Source organism: Ailuropoda melanoleuca, chromosome 10 (assembly GCF_002007445.2).
Source record: "Ailuropoda melanoleuca isolate Jingjing chromosome 10, ASM200744v2, whole genome shotgun sequence".
NCBI classification, from domain to species: Eukaryota; Metazoa; Chordata; class Mammalia; order Carnivora; family Ursidae; genus Ailuropoda; species Ailuropoda melanoleuca.
Genome location: NC_048227.1, coordinates 42,091,878 through 42,102,244, shown reverse-complemented (window position 1 = coordinate 42,102,244; position 10,367 = coordinate 42,091,878). Strand labels below are relative to the sequence as shown.

The following is a 10,367-nucleotide window of genomic DNA, read 5'->3' as shown; positions in this document are numbered from 1 at the left end:
TTTACGGCAGGCGAGGCGGCATTGTATTTTGCTCGCGTCGACGGGTGTTTTGGAACAGCAGGGGGGAGGAGGAGCAGAGGGTAATAAGTCAGGCGTGGGGAGGGCGGGCTGGAGGGAGGCGCGCGTCCGCGCGAGCCGGAGCAGCTGTCAGACCCACGGCCCTGCTCCCGGCCCCCGGCCCGCGATCCCAGCGCCAGGCCCGGCGGCCTTCTCCTTGCCCGCGGCGTCCGCGCCTGGGGCTGCTCCGCAGGGACTGCGGCCGCCGCGCCTTCGCGCTCAGCTGTCAGTCGCCGCTGGGTAGCTAGGACCTCCGCGACTGGCGCGGCATCAAAGCCCAAGTTTAGGGTCCCGGGAAGAGGCAAGATGGGGGCCTCACAGCGCAGACCGCGGGAAGCGCGCTGGGTGGAATCCCTACTAGCGAATGACCGCGTTATCGGAATGCGTCCCTGAGAGCTCCAACCGCGGGGCTCCGTGCCTTCAGNCTAACGTGAGCGCCCGCCGCCGCCCTCGCCACCCCGCCTGCCTACTCCCGCTACCGCCGGGCTCTCGCTTTCTCTCCGGCCTCCCCTCGACCCTTCCCCTCCCCCTACCCGGCACACTCGGGGGGCTGGGAACGAGCTACCATGTGATGTGCGCCCTCTCGGTGAGCTTTTGGTGACCCCCGAACTGCCCACCGTGCCGGCTCCCTGGAGGGGGCTGCAGGCTGGGAAGACGCTGGGAAGAGAAGACGGAAAAGGACGCAAAGTTCTCTGGCGAGGTGAGTCCCCGGCCCCGGGTCCCGGGCCCCAGCGCCGGGCGGGGCGGCAGGGCAAGTTTGCGGGGGGCGCGGGTGCGGGGCAGGCGGGGAGGCGTGGGGAAGCGGCGCGGGAAGGGATCCGCGGCCGCTCGGCGCGCAGCCGCCCGTCGAGCGCCCGGCCCGCTTTTATGGCATTTTCTAGGAACGGGAAGGGGGTGGGAGCCGAGCCGGCGGACGCGCCGCGGCCAATGTGCGCTCTCTCGTCAGGCTGTTTACGGCTGCGAGGCGGCATTGTATTTTGCTCGCGTCGACGGGTGTTTTGGAACAGCAGGGGGGAGGAGGAGCAGAGGGTAATAAGTCAGGCGTGGGGAGGGCGGGCTGGAGGGAGGCGCGCGTCCGCGCGAGCCGGAGCAGCTGTCAGACCCACGGCCCTGCTCCCGGCCCCCGGCCCGCGATCCCAGCGCCAGGCCCGGCGGCCTTCTCCTTGCCCGCGGCGTCCGCGCCTGGGGCTGCTCCGCAGGGACTGCGGCCGCCGCGCCTTCGCGCTCAGCTGTCAGTCGCCGCTGGGTAGCTAGGACCTCCGCGACTGGCGCGGCATCAAAGCCCAAGTTTAGGGTCCCGGGAAGAGGCAAGATGGGGGCCTCACAGCGCAGACCGCGGGAAGCGCGCTGGGTGGAATCCCTACTAGCGAATGACCGCGTTATCGGAATGCGTCCCTGAGAGCTCCAACCGCGGGGCTCCGTGCCTTCAGACTGGGAAACATTGCACCTTCCTCGCCCCAAGATTCTACACGAAATCAAAGTGCAACACACACACACACACACCCTCTTCATCCTCCCCACACTTCAGTCTCCAAGCTCCACCTAGGAGAGGAGTTTATCCAGGAGACGCCTGTCCACCTCCCCACGCCAAGGCTCCCTGTGATCGCTCCGTACTCCTTCTCTCACGGGTGGGTGCTCAGTCGCCCAGTGCCTTAGGAGAGGGCAGCGGGCGGCGCTCATGGACTACCCCAGCTGCCCGCGAGAGGGGACTCGAGTGAGCATCTCGTCCACCTCGGTCTGGCCGAGGATTTGCAGGAACTCGAACCGTGGGAGGAAGCGGGCAGGGCCGAGTGTATGCATGTGAAAGGGGCGCGTACCCTTGGCTTCGGGGGTTGTGGACGTGCCGGGTATCCCCAGCACCTTCTCGCGTGTAGGCGAGTTTGACAACTTGGGGCAAGTTCCGGTGTCGGCGCTGTCCTGGTGGTTTTGTCTGTGGCCGGAGAAGGCGCGCCTAGCAGCTCTCGCGCCTGGTCACCGCGGTCGCTGCGACCTGTGGCCCCTGAGAAAGGGGAGGGGCGAGGGCGCCCCACCCCCTACTGAGCCGCAGACTCCTGGCGGGCCCGCGGGTAGCAACACGCGGCGTTCCTCGGTTTTCACCTTCACTGCCTAGTGCTGCAGTCGCACTCTGTGTGTAAATTTCATCTGTTGAGCGTATTTAACTAAAAAGGGTAATTACTTTAGATAAAAATCCTTTTCTGCCTAGTGGGAACCTTGGCGGAGATGATGCCTAATGAGATATTTTGCTTTTGTCTGTTTAGAGTAAAATTAGAGATGTTAAGTCTGATAACGGTTTTCTCAGATCATTAAAATGTAACATGTAGGAAAGGCATGTCGAGCCGCGAAGCTCTGGCTGACATAAAAGAAGCTGAGCGTGAAAGGCTGCCACTCTTTCGGTGGAGAGGGCTATTTTGGTAAGGCAGCGGGTGTCTTGCTTAAAATGTGAGATTGCCCCACCCTGGTTCTCTGGCAGCCCCGGAGTAAATGGCATTTTTCATTCTTGCAGGTAGTAATAAACGTGAGTCAAAATGACATCTTGTTAGAATTAGTCTTTAGTCTGTAAGAGAGATTGCTAAATTACAGTGTTGCGCTCAAACTGCTCCAGTGAAAGGTCTGTCAGCATTTCCATTATAAATTCAGTTTTTCAGGAGTTTATAATTTCACCACAAAACTTGTGGTGGCTGAATTGTTTTTCCCTTCCAGTGTTCTGGTTTAGAAAATACATTGATTGCCCAATTCTGCCCTATTTGCTGTTCCTGAAACTTGGGATGTCATTCAAAAGGGGGGGGTCCCCAAAATGGAATACACAACCATGGAATAAAGTACTTTTGTTAGAACACACTTTATTCATGCAGAGCAGTATTTTCATTTTGGATTGGAAGGCTTTAGGTTTGACATTTGGTAATCTTAAGTGTGTTAATTCCTCTGGTATCTGTCGATTGTGCAGGTGGGTCGAAATGTCAGTTTATATTGTCTATGCCAGGATTACATGAAAAAACATTCTCTCTCTTAGCTAAATTATGAATACCCTTGTTAGTTACTTTCCTGTTCTTTATAGGTTGCATGTGAGGATGTGCATAGAGAAGAAGGGGTAAGGCAGAAAGGGAGGGAGGGAATCGGAACAACCCTCTCCTCCCCCCTCCACCCCAATTCACTTTTCATCACTAATGCCTGGGAGGAAACCATTTATTCTCTTTCAATTGAATCATGCCTTTGACTCAATGTCTTCGAGCAGGTCCCTTCCAGTGGCTCACCTCTGCCTGCTGTATGAGGGGCTTAATTATTTGCAAACTGCCTTGAAATCCCTGGATGAAAGGCACTGCATAAGTGCAAAGTATTGTTATTCAGATATGGAATTTAATGATCCATTACAGTTCATCAGGAAATGCACTTTGCAGTGATGGTAGGAAACGTTTCCACCTGATAGACGGTAATAATAACTGCTTAAAAGTAGGTTCAGATTACAGATGAGACAATTAACTCTAGCCATGTGCTCTTCAATTTGTTGCAATTCATTTTGTGATCAAAGTGAGTCGCAGAGAGCCAGATGGTCAGGTTCATGTTCAAATCTCTCCTAGGCCAGCCCTTCACTTCTGGGCCCACTGTCTGCACAGCCGTCGGGACTTATTCATTAGCGCTTGTGAGCCGTTCCTCAGAATGTTTGATCGGGGGCTCCTGTGATGCCAACAAAAGGGCTCAGGCCAATCTATATTGTTGGGAGCAGTTTAATTTTACTTGGATTAACTCACGCTTAGTGTCTCTGGTATGGATCCAGCCTTAACAAGGGAAGAGAGGGATCCTAGAGGCTCTCTAGCTCAGCTGTGCTGCGCTTTTACCCCCCTACCTTTTGTACCTCAGATTTCAGGGGGTTTGGTATTTGGCTTGTTGTAAATGCTGGCTTCATTGCCGACTGAATGACAGAACACTTAGAGAAATAAATACCCTTCCTGTTTTGCGGAGGGGGCGTGGTGTACGACCAGCCTTGTGGGCATGTGCTTTCTCCGTTGCACCCTCCTCCCCTGCTCAGAAGGATCTCACACTTGGTTGAATCTTCTGTTGTTAATCATCTTGAAATCCTTAATAATTCTTGAATTCAGAGCCCTTCATTTTCATTTTTCACCCTCCTGGTGAGGAGGGGAGCATAGCACAGAGGGGCAAGCAACCACTACTTTGTCTCTGCGTCTTGTCATCGACTGTTGCTAGGTAGGAATGGGTGGGAATACTGGCTTTGTGTTACCATGTCATCTGACTTACCCAAGAGAAGCTGGATATCTGGACTTCTACATGGAATCCCTAATTTTTTTTTTAAAGATTTTATTTATTTATTTGACAGAGATAGAGACAGCCAGCGAGAGAGGGAACACAAGCAGGGGGGTGGGAGAGGAAAGAAGCAGGCTCAGCAGAGGAGCCTGATGTGGGGCTCGATACCATAACGCCGGGATCACACCCTGAGCCGAAGGCAGACGCTTAACCGCTGTGCCACCCAGGCGCCCCTGGAATCCCTAATTTTTAAGTATTAGCTCAAAATTTTTAAAATGTTGGATGGGAATATACGCAGTTGTTAGAGCTGGCCGGCAGGCAGCCTGTCTTCTGCCACTGAACTGCTTAAAGCATCTTATTGTTTAGTATTTCTGTATCTGGCTATTTTCTAAGGGCCTGGCACATAGTAGACGATTTATGAGTCTCCACCAAATAAATGGCTATAGTTATCCAAAAAGTTGCAAGATGCAAGAAAAACAAAACTTGAAATTCACACTGAATCCCATTCCGGGACTGATAACTTTCTTTCTGAGAGAGAATGCAACATGAAAGGCCCAAGACTTAATACCATGGGCACCATGTAATCCTTTGCAGGTAAATAATCCATGGCTTCTGAATAACCTGTTCTTTATGTAGTTGTTATTGACCAGATGGGGTAACCTGGCTGTTTAATGCCTGAGGACCTATATGAGAATTTGACATTTGAAAACACCCAGTAAAATAATAGCTGTGATTTACTGAATCCTCCTTATGTGCCAGAAACAGTGTGAATTACTTTACCTGTACATATCTCATTGACCCCTCAAAGCAACCCTGTGAAGTAGGCATCGTACCCATTTTACAGAAGAGGAATTTTCTCACTTTATGTTGCAAAGAATTTCATCTGAACACAATATGTGTTTTCTGGACAGTCTAAAGGTTATTCCCCATCCTGTAGACACAGTCCAGCCCTGAGTCAGTGGCTAGGTGTGAGGTGGGGACCACAGTAAACAGAGGACATGGTTCCCACTCTCCAGTACAAGGAACAGAGAACAATGTTAGATGCAACATCACTGTCAGCGGCAAACACTGCTTCTGCCTCCCATTCCTCCCCTTTTCCTAACTGGATGTTAAAGAAGCTCCAGTGACATAGGACCCGACCAGAGGCACTAAGGAGCCCAAGCCAGGGCTGGTTGTAAAAATGCGCATTTTGGGGGAAAAGAAGATAAAATTCTGGCTCCTCTGGAGCCATGTTAGGCAAAGCAGCAACAAGTCCTTGGGAACCACAGAAAATTGCTCCTGTTTTGTCAGTGACAGCGTATGACCTAGTCCTGGCTCATCTTTGAATTTAATGTAAATATTTACAAATTGTTTGAGTCCAAACCGAAACCAGCTGTGAACTAAACATTTTGTAAATTCAGATAGATTGCCCATTATATATATATATCTAGAGAGAGAGAGAGAGAGAGAGAGGTATGTTTTTTTGTTTTTGTTTTTGTTTTTTTTTTGGTTTAGGACGTTTTATAGAAAAGTAGTTTTCTTTGCCAAGTCAGCATTTTTCCTTTTACTTTTTCTTTACTGTTTTCTTTCTTGTTAATTTTAGATGTCAGTTTACCTAAAACTGAAACCTATTCTTACCATCAGCATGCTGCTCAGCTTCCCTAACACTGAAAGTACCCTCAGAATCGCCTCTCTGTCCTTTTCAAGGACCGTTTCTTTTCTAAAGAATACGGAAATTGAACCTTGTTGTACTAGTGGCACTACTTCACAAATCAGGCAGGAATTTGCCTTTGTTTTTCCTTGAGCCATTTTTTTTCCCCCAAAGTAATAAATCTCCCCGATCTGAAAGCATTTCACGTACTCGTTCATTCCAGTCATTGGAATTACAGCCAAAATGTCTCTCAGTCTTCCCCAGTGACTTCATCATCATCATTTCTCCAGCATATTCCCCTGGTTAACTTCTCTTTTGTTCCTTAGCCTGATAATAAATTGTCCTCTGGTTTTGAGATGTGTCATTTTCCTCTCTGACCTTTTTGTGCGTCTCCTGAAGGCTGTAGGACACAGTGCGGATACCCCTGAGGGCTGGTGGTTGGTTGTGAGCTCCCTCCTGTCTTTGCGACAGCTTTCATCTTCTCCTTCCCCAAGCATTTAAGTCTCCACTGTCCAGTGCTCCCATGGTCCTCATAACTGTTTTCGTTCGTTCCTGAGCCTGCAGCTAGCAGGTGACAAACTCCAGGTTCATTTCAGAAGAAATCTTTTTGAGTTTCCAGGTCCTCCATCAATTCTAGTCTTGCACTGTCCTTCTCTTCTCTCTCCCCGGTCACTTTCTGTAGATGCTTCAGGAGCTCCCTCGAGACTCTCCACGAGTCTCCCTCAGAAGGCTTAGCCTTTCACTTTGGAGTTTAAAGTGGAGAGCCCAGAGTGGTTATTCCCATTCTGTAAGTATGAAAACAAGGGGAAGGTGCATCCTCAGCAAGTATGCACACGTTATTGGCAGTTTTTATTTTCTTCCCATTCTGTATTTTCCTAAGCAACAAAACCACATGATACAACTACATGGGCCAAGAATTCAGAAGTGCCATTCTTTAGAGATAGATGCCTCATTCATTCCATCAATAAACATATACTGAGCATCTCTTATGTGGCAGGCATGGTGTCAGGTAATCACAGTGCTCATGGGAGCAAACCCAGTCCTGGTCCCTGCCCTAGTGAAGAACGACATCAAGTAGGAGAGATGACAGGGTGCCTGGGTGGCTCACTCCGTTAAGCGTCCGTCCAACTCTTGATTTCAACTCAGGTCATGATCTCAGTGTGGTGAGGTCGCTCCGCATAGGACTCCATGCTCAGAGGGGAGTCAGAGCCTGCTTGAGATTATCTCCCTCTCCTTCTTCCCCTCCCCCTGCTTGTGTGCTCTCTCTCTAAAATAAATAAATAAATCTTTTTTTAAAAAAAGGTAGGAGAGATGACATTAATTAGGTAGTGACAGATCACCCACTCCATGTTCTGTGAAGGAAAGCTATTCCATGCCACAGAGAGCACAATGGGGGGATTTCACCAGGTTGGGAAGTTGGGGTAGCCCTCCCTGAGAAATTGTAGAGTGAGCTGCCATCACGGCCCATCTGAAATTTGGGGCTTGCTGTTTCCTCATAGCCTCCTAATCCTATTAATTCACTACTATCTTTGGCCCTTTGGAGTATTGCATAAACCATGATATAACCCTTGGGGCCATTTTGGCAAATAATGGTTCCTGTATACAGAGTCCAGAATTGATTTATTTACCTGTGTCTTTAGAACCTGATAAAAACAGAATTGTTAATTGCCAAGAATACTGTTCATTTTCATACTTGGAAAAAAATTCAAGGTAGCATTTTTATTTTGAACATATTCAGGGTAATTTTGACATTTAAATGATTGGAAGTTACGCAGACATCCCTCCCAGTTGGCAGGTATGTGTGTGACCTAGGCAAGGATCTTTAGTGCAAACGTGAGCCCAGCTTCTGTATGAAACCCCTCTGAAGACCAAGAAGGATTATTTAGACTATTCTTAGCACAATTTAGGAGTTTTGACAGTGTCTTTATCTATTTTAATTTAAGGCATTTTTAAAAAGATTTATTTATTTATTTTAGAGTGAGAGAATGAGCAGGGGGAGGGGCAGAGGCAGAGGGAGAGAGAGAATCCACAAGCAGGTTCCCCCCTGAGCACAGAGCCCAACTTGGGGCTTGATCCAAGGATCCTGAGATCACGACCTGAGCCAAAACCCAGAGTTGGTGGCTCAAGGGACTAAACCACCCAGGTACGCTGACAGTATCTATTTAAAACAAACTACTGTATTGTATGCTAAAACTCTTCTTTGATGATAGCTAACCTATGTTGGGAGCCTCCTATGTGTATTATTCATATTAACTCATTTAATCCTTGTAACAACCCAGAGCTAGGTGTGATCATTAGAAGCTGAGGCACAGATGTCACCCAGCTAATGAGGGGTAGAGCTGGGATTGGAAACTAGGCGTCTGATGCTAGAGCTTGTTCTCTTAACCACCATGGTCTTCTGCCCCCCGCACCCTCCAGCCTCTCCCCCTGCTTTTCCTTTTTGCTCTCTAGCAGTTCTCAGAAATGGAAATATAGACCAACTCACTCTGCAATATTGGATTATTTTGGTTGATGTCTATCTGAAAGATAAAATTGAAAAATAATGTGCCAGTGAACTTAAATGAAGATATCTTTTGTCTTTCATATGATTCACTTTCTAATAATTTCATTCCTCAGGTCTAATTGTCCATTTGGGGATCAAAGAACAGAAGTGGTAACATAAAGACCAAAGAAAAACTAGATAGAGAACATGAATCCCATGGCTCTGTCCCCAGGATTTTCTTGTGGTTCAAGCTTCTACATTTTGTTAGGGGAAGACTTTGTTTTTAGCTTGCTTTTTTTTTTTTTAAATGAGGTGGGAAAGATGAAAGAAACCATTCCTATACTAGGTGGATTATTCTACTGAGGTGGAAGAATTTCATCTAGAACCAATTCTATTAGAGCTCCTAATTAGAAATATTAGCTACTAGTAACAGATAAAAGCAGGTAACCTTTGCTCTCATTCTAGTCAATTTCAGGAAGAGATTATCTTGCCAGATTAGCATGTTGCAACTCTCAACTGGGGATTTGAATGGTTTTAAAGGACTCAGTGAGGCAGTTAGTTTGGCAGTGACCCTGACTACCTCAGGTTTGTGGGGTCACTGTTAAGAATGCTGACTCAGCTCTGCCCTGGCACGGACATCCAAGTTGTCTTTCTTAGTCAAGAGGCATTATTCTTGGGAGCTGCTAGAACATCAAGCATACATTTGAAGCTCAATTTGGAAAATGATCTAGCGTATGAATGTATTGTGCTTATTTTTCAGTATTTAGTTCAAATTTTGGAGATGGCTAAATGAGGAGATGCTTAGTGTGTCACTGTTAGAGGCTTTAAGTGATTAAAAAAATCAAGCAGATGAGTGCACAAAGATTTCTATGCAAACAATGATGAGCTTAAATTAAAGCCGCTGATTTTGCGTGAGAATTACTTGCATTGATTTGTAGAATATCTATATGGGTTCAAGATTCCATATTATGCAAATGAATGAGCCCTGAAGAGTCAAACTGTGAAAAAAAAAAGAAATTAACTATAAAGATATTATTACCCTTTCAGCAAGAGAAAAATGCAGACATACTTAGAGTTAACCCTTCCTTTTCATATATCTGCTAGGAAGATGAGTGTCGGGGATGATGATCCTTCCTGTAGTTGTAAAGCTGGGCAAGTTTGCTCTCAGTTCTTCTACTGTCTTCCTTTCCATCTTTCTGCACTCTGTGCTGTGCTGCCTTTCAGCCATCAGTGCCCTTAGCTAGTCCCCTTGTTGCCTTTCAAAACCAATCTCAGAAAGGGATTTTATGAAACCAATTCTACTGCAGATAAATAACAACATTCCGAGTACCATTACTTCTTTCTGAAGCATCAGCATATTAATNCTTAGCTAGTCCCCTTGTTGCCTTTCAAAACCAATCTCAGAAAGGGATTTTATGAAACCAATTCTACTGCAGTATAAATAACAACATTCCGAGTACCATTACTTCTTTCTGAAGCATCAGCATATTAAAAGGAGACAAAGCCAAAGAAGTGAAATTTTGTAGGTGGAAATGTTAGGATTTCACACACTCATAAACTGGTTATGGGAGGACATCTCTGAGTGAAGACAGGGCTGTTTACAAAAACAACCCTGGACAGAGGATATAGATAAGCAGAGGATAAAAACCACTGTAATATTAAAAATATAAAGGGCCAGTGATTTTTAATGTTATAATACGTTTGTCAGTGAACCACCACCTTCCTCCTGCCAAACACCAGTTCTGATCACACAAACCTATGTAACAAGATGGGGTGTTATTTGACATTTAAACAGAGCTTCAGGGAAAAGCCACTTGGTTTATAATTAGGAATTTTTGTCATTTCAATATCAGTGAACCCCAAATATTCTATTATCCTTAAGGGTTTAATTTCAGGAGAAAAAAAGCAGTGGACCCACTCAACTGCCTCCCTAACCTATTT

At 47.2% G+C, this 10,367-nt stretch overlaps 1 protein-coding gene across 8 annotated transcripts in view; it reads left to right on the top strand.

The window, feature by feature from the left end:
- The window catches only part of BACH2 (BTB domain and CNC homolog 2), a 376,418-nt gene that overhangs the window by 14,524 nt on the left and 351,527 nt on the right, over positions 1-10,367 (top strand). For 7 of the 8 annotated variants that reach the window (XM_034670828.1, XM_034670834.1, XM_034670826.1 and 4 more), the window contains exon 1: positions 489-757. The exons of the other annotated variant lie outside the window; for it this stretch is intronic. The gene's annotated coding sequence lies outside the window, so the exon portion shown is untranslated. Of the gene's footprint in view, positions 1-488; positions 758-10,367 lie in introns of those variants that run through there. 8 annotated transcript variants of the gene reach the window in all.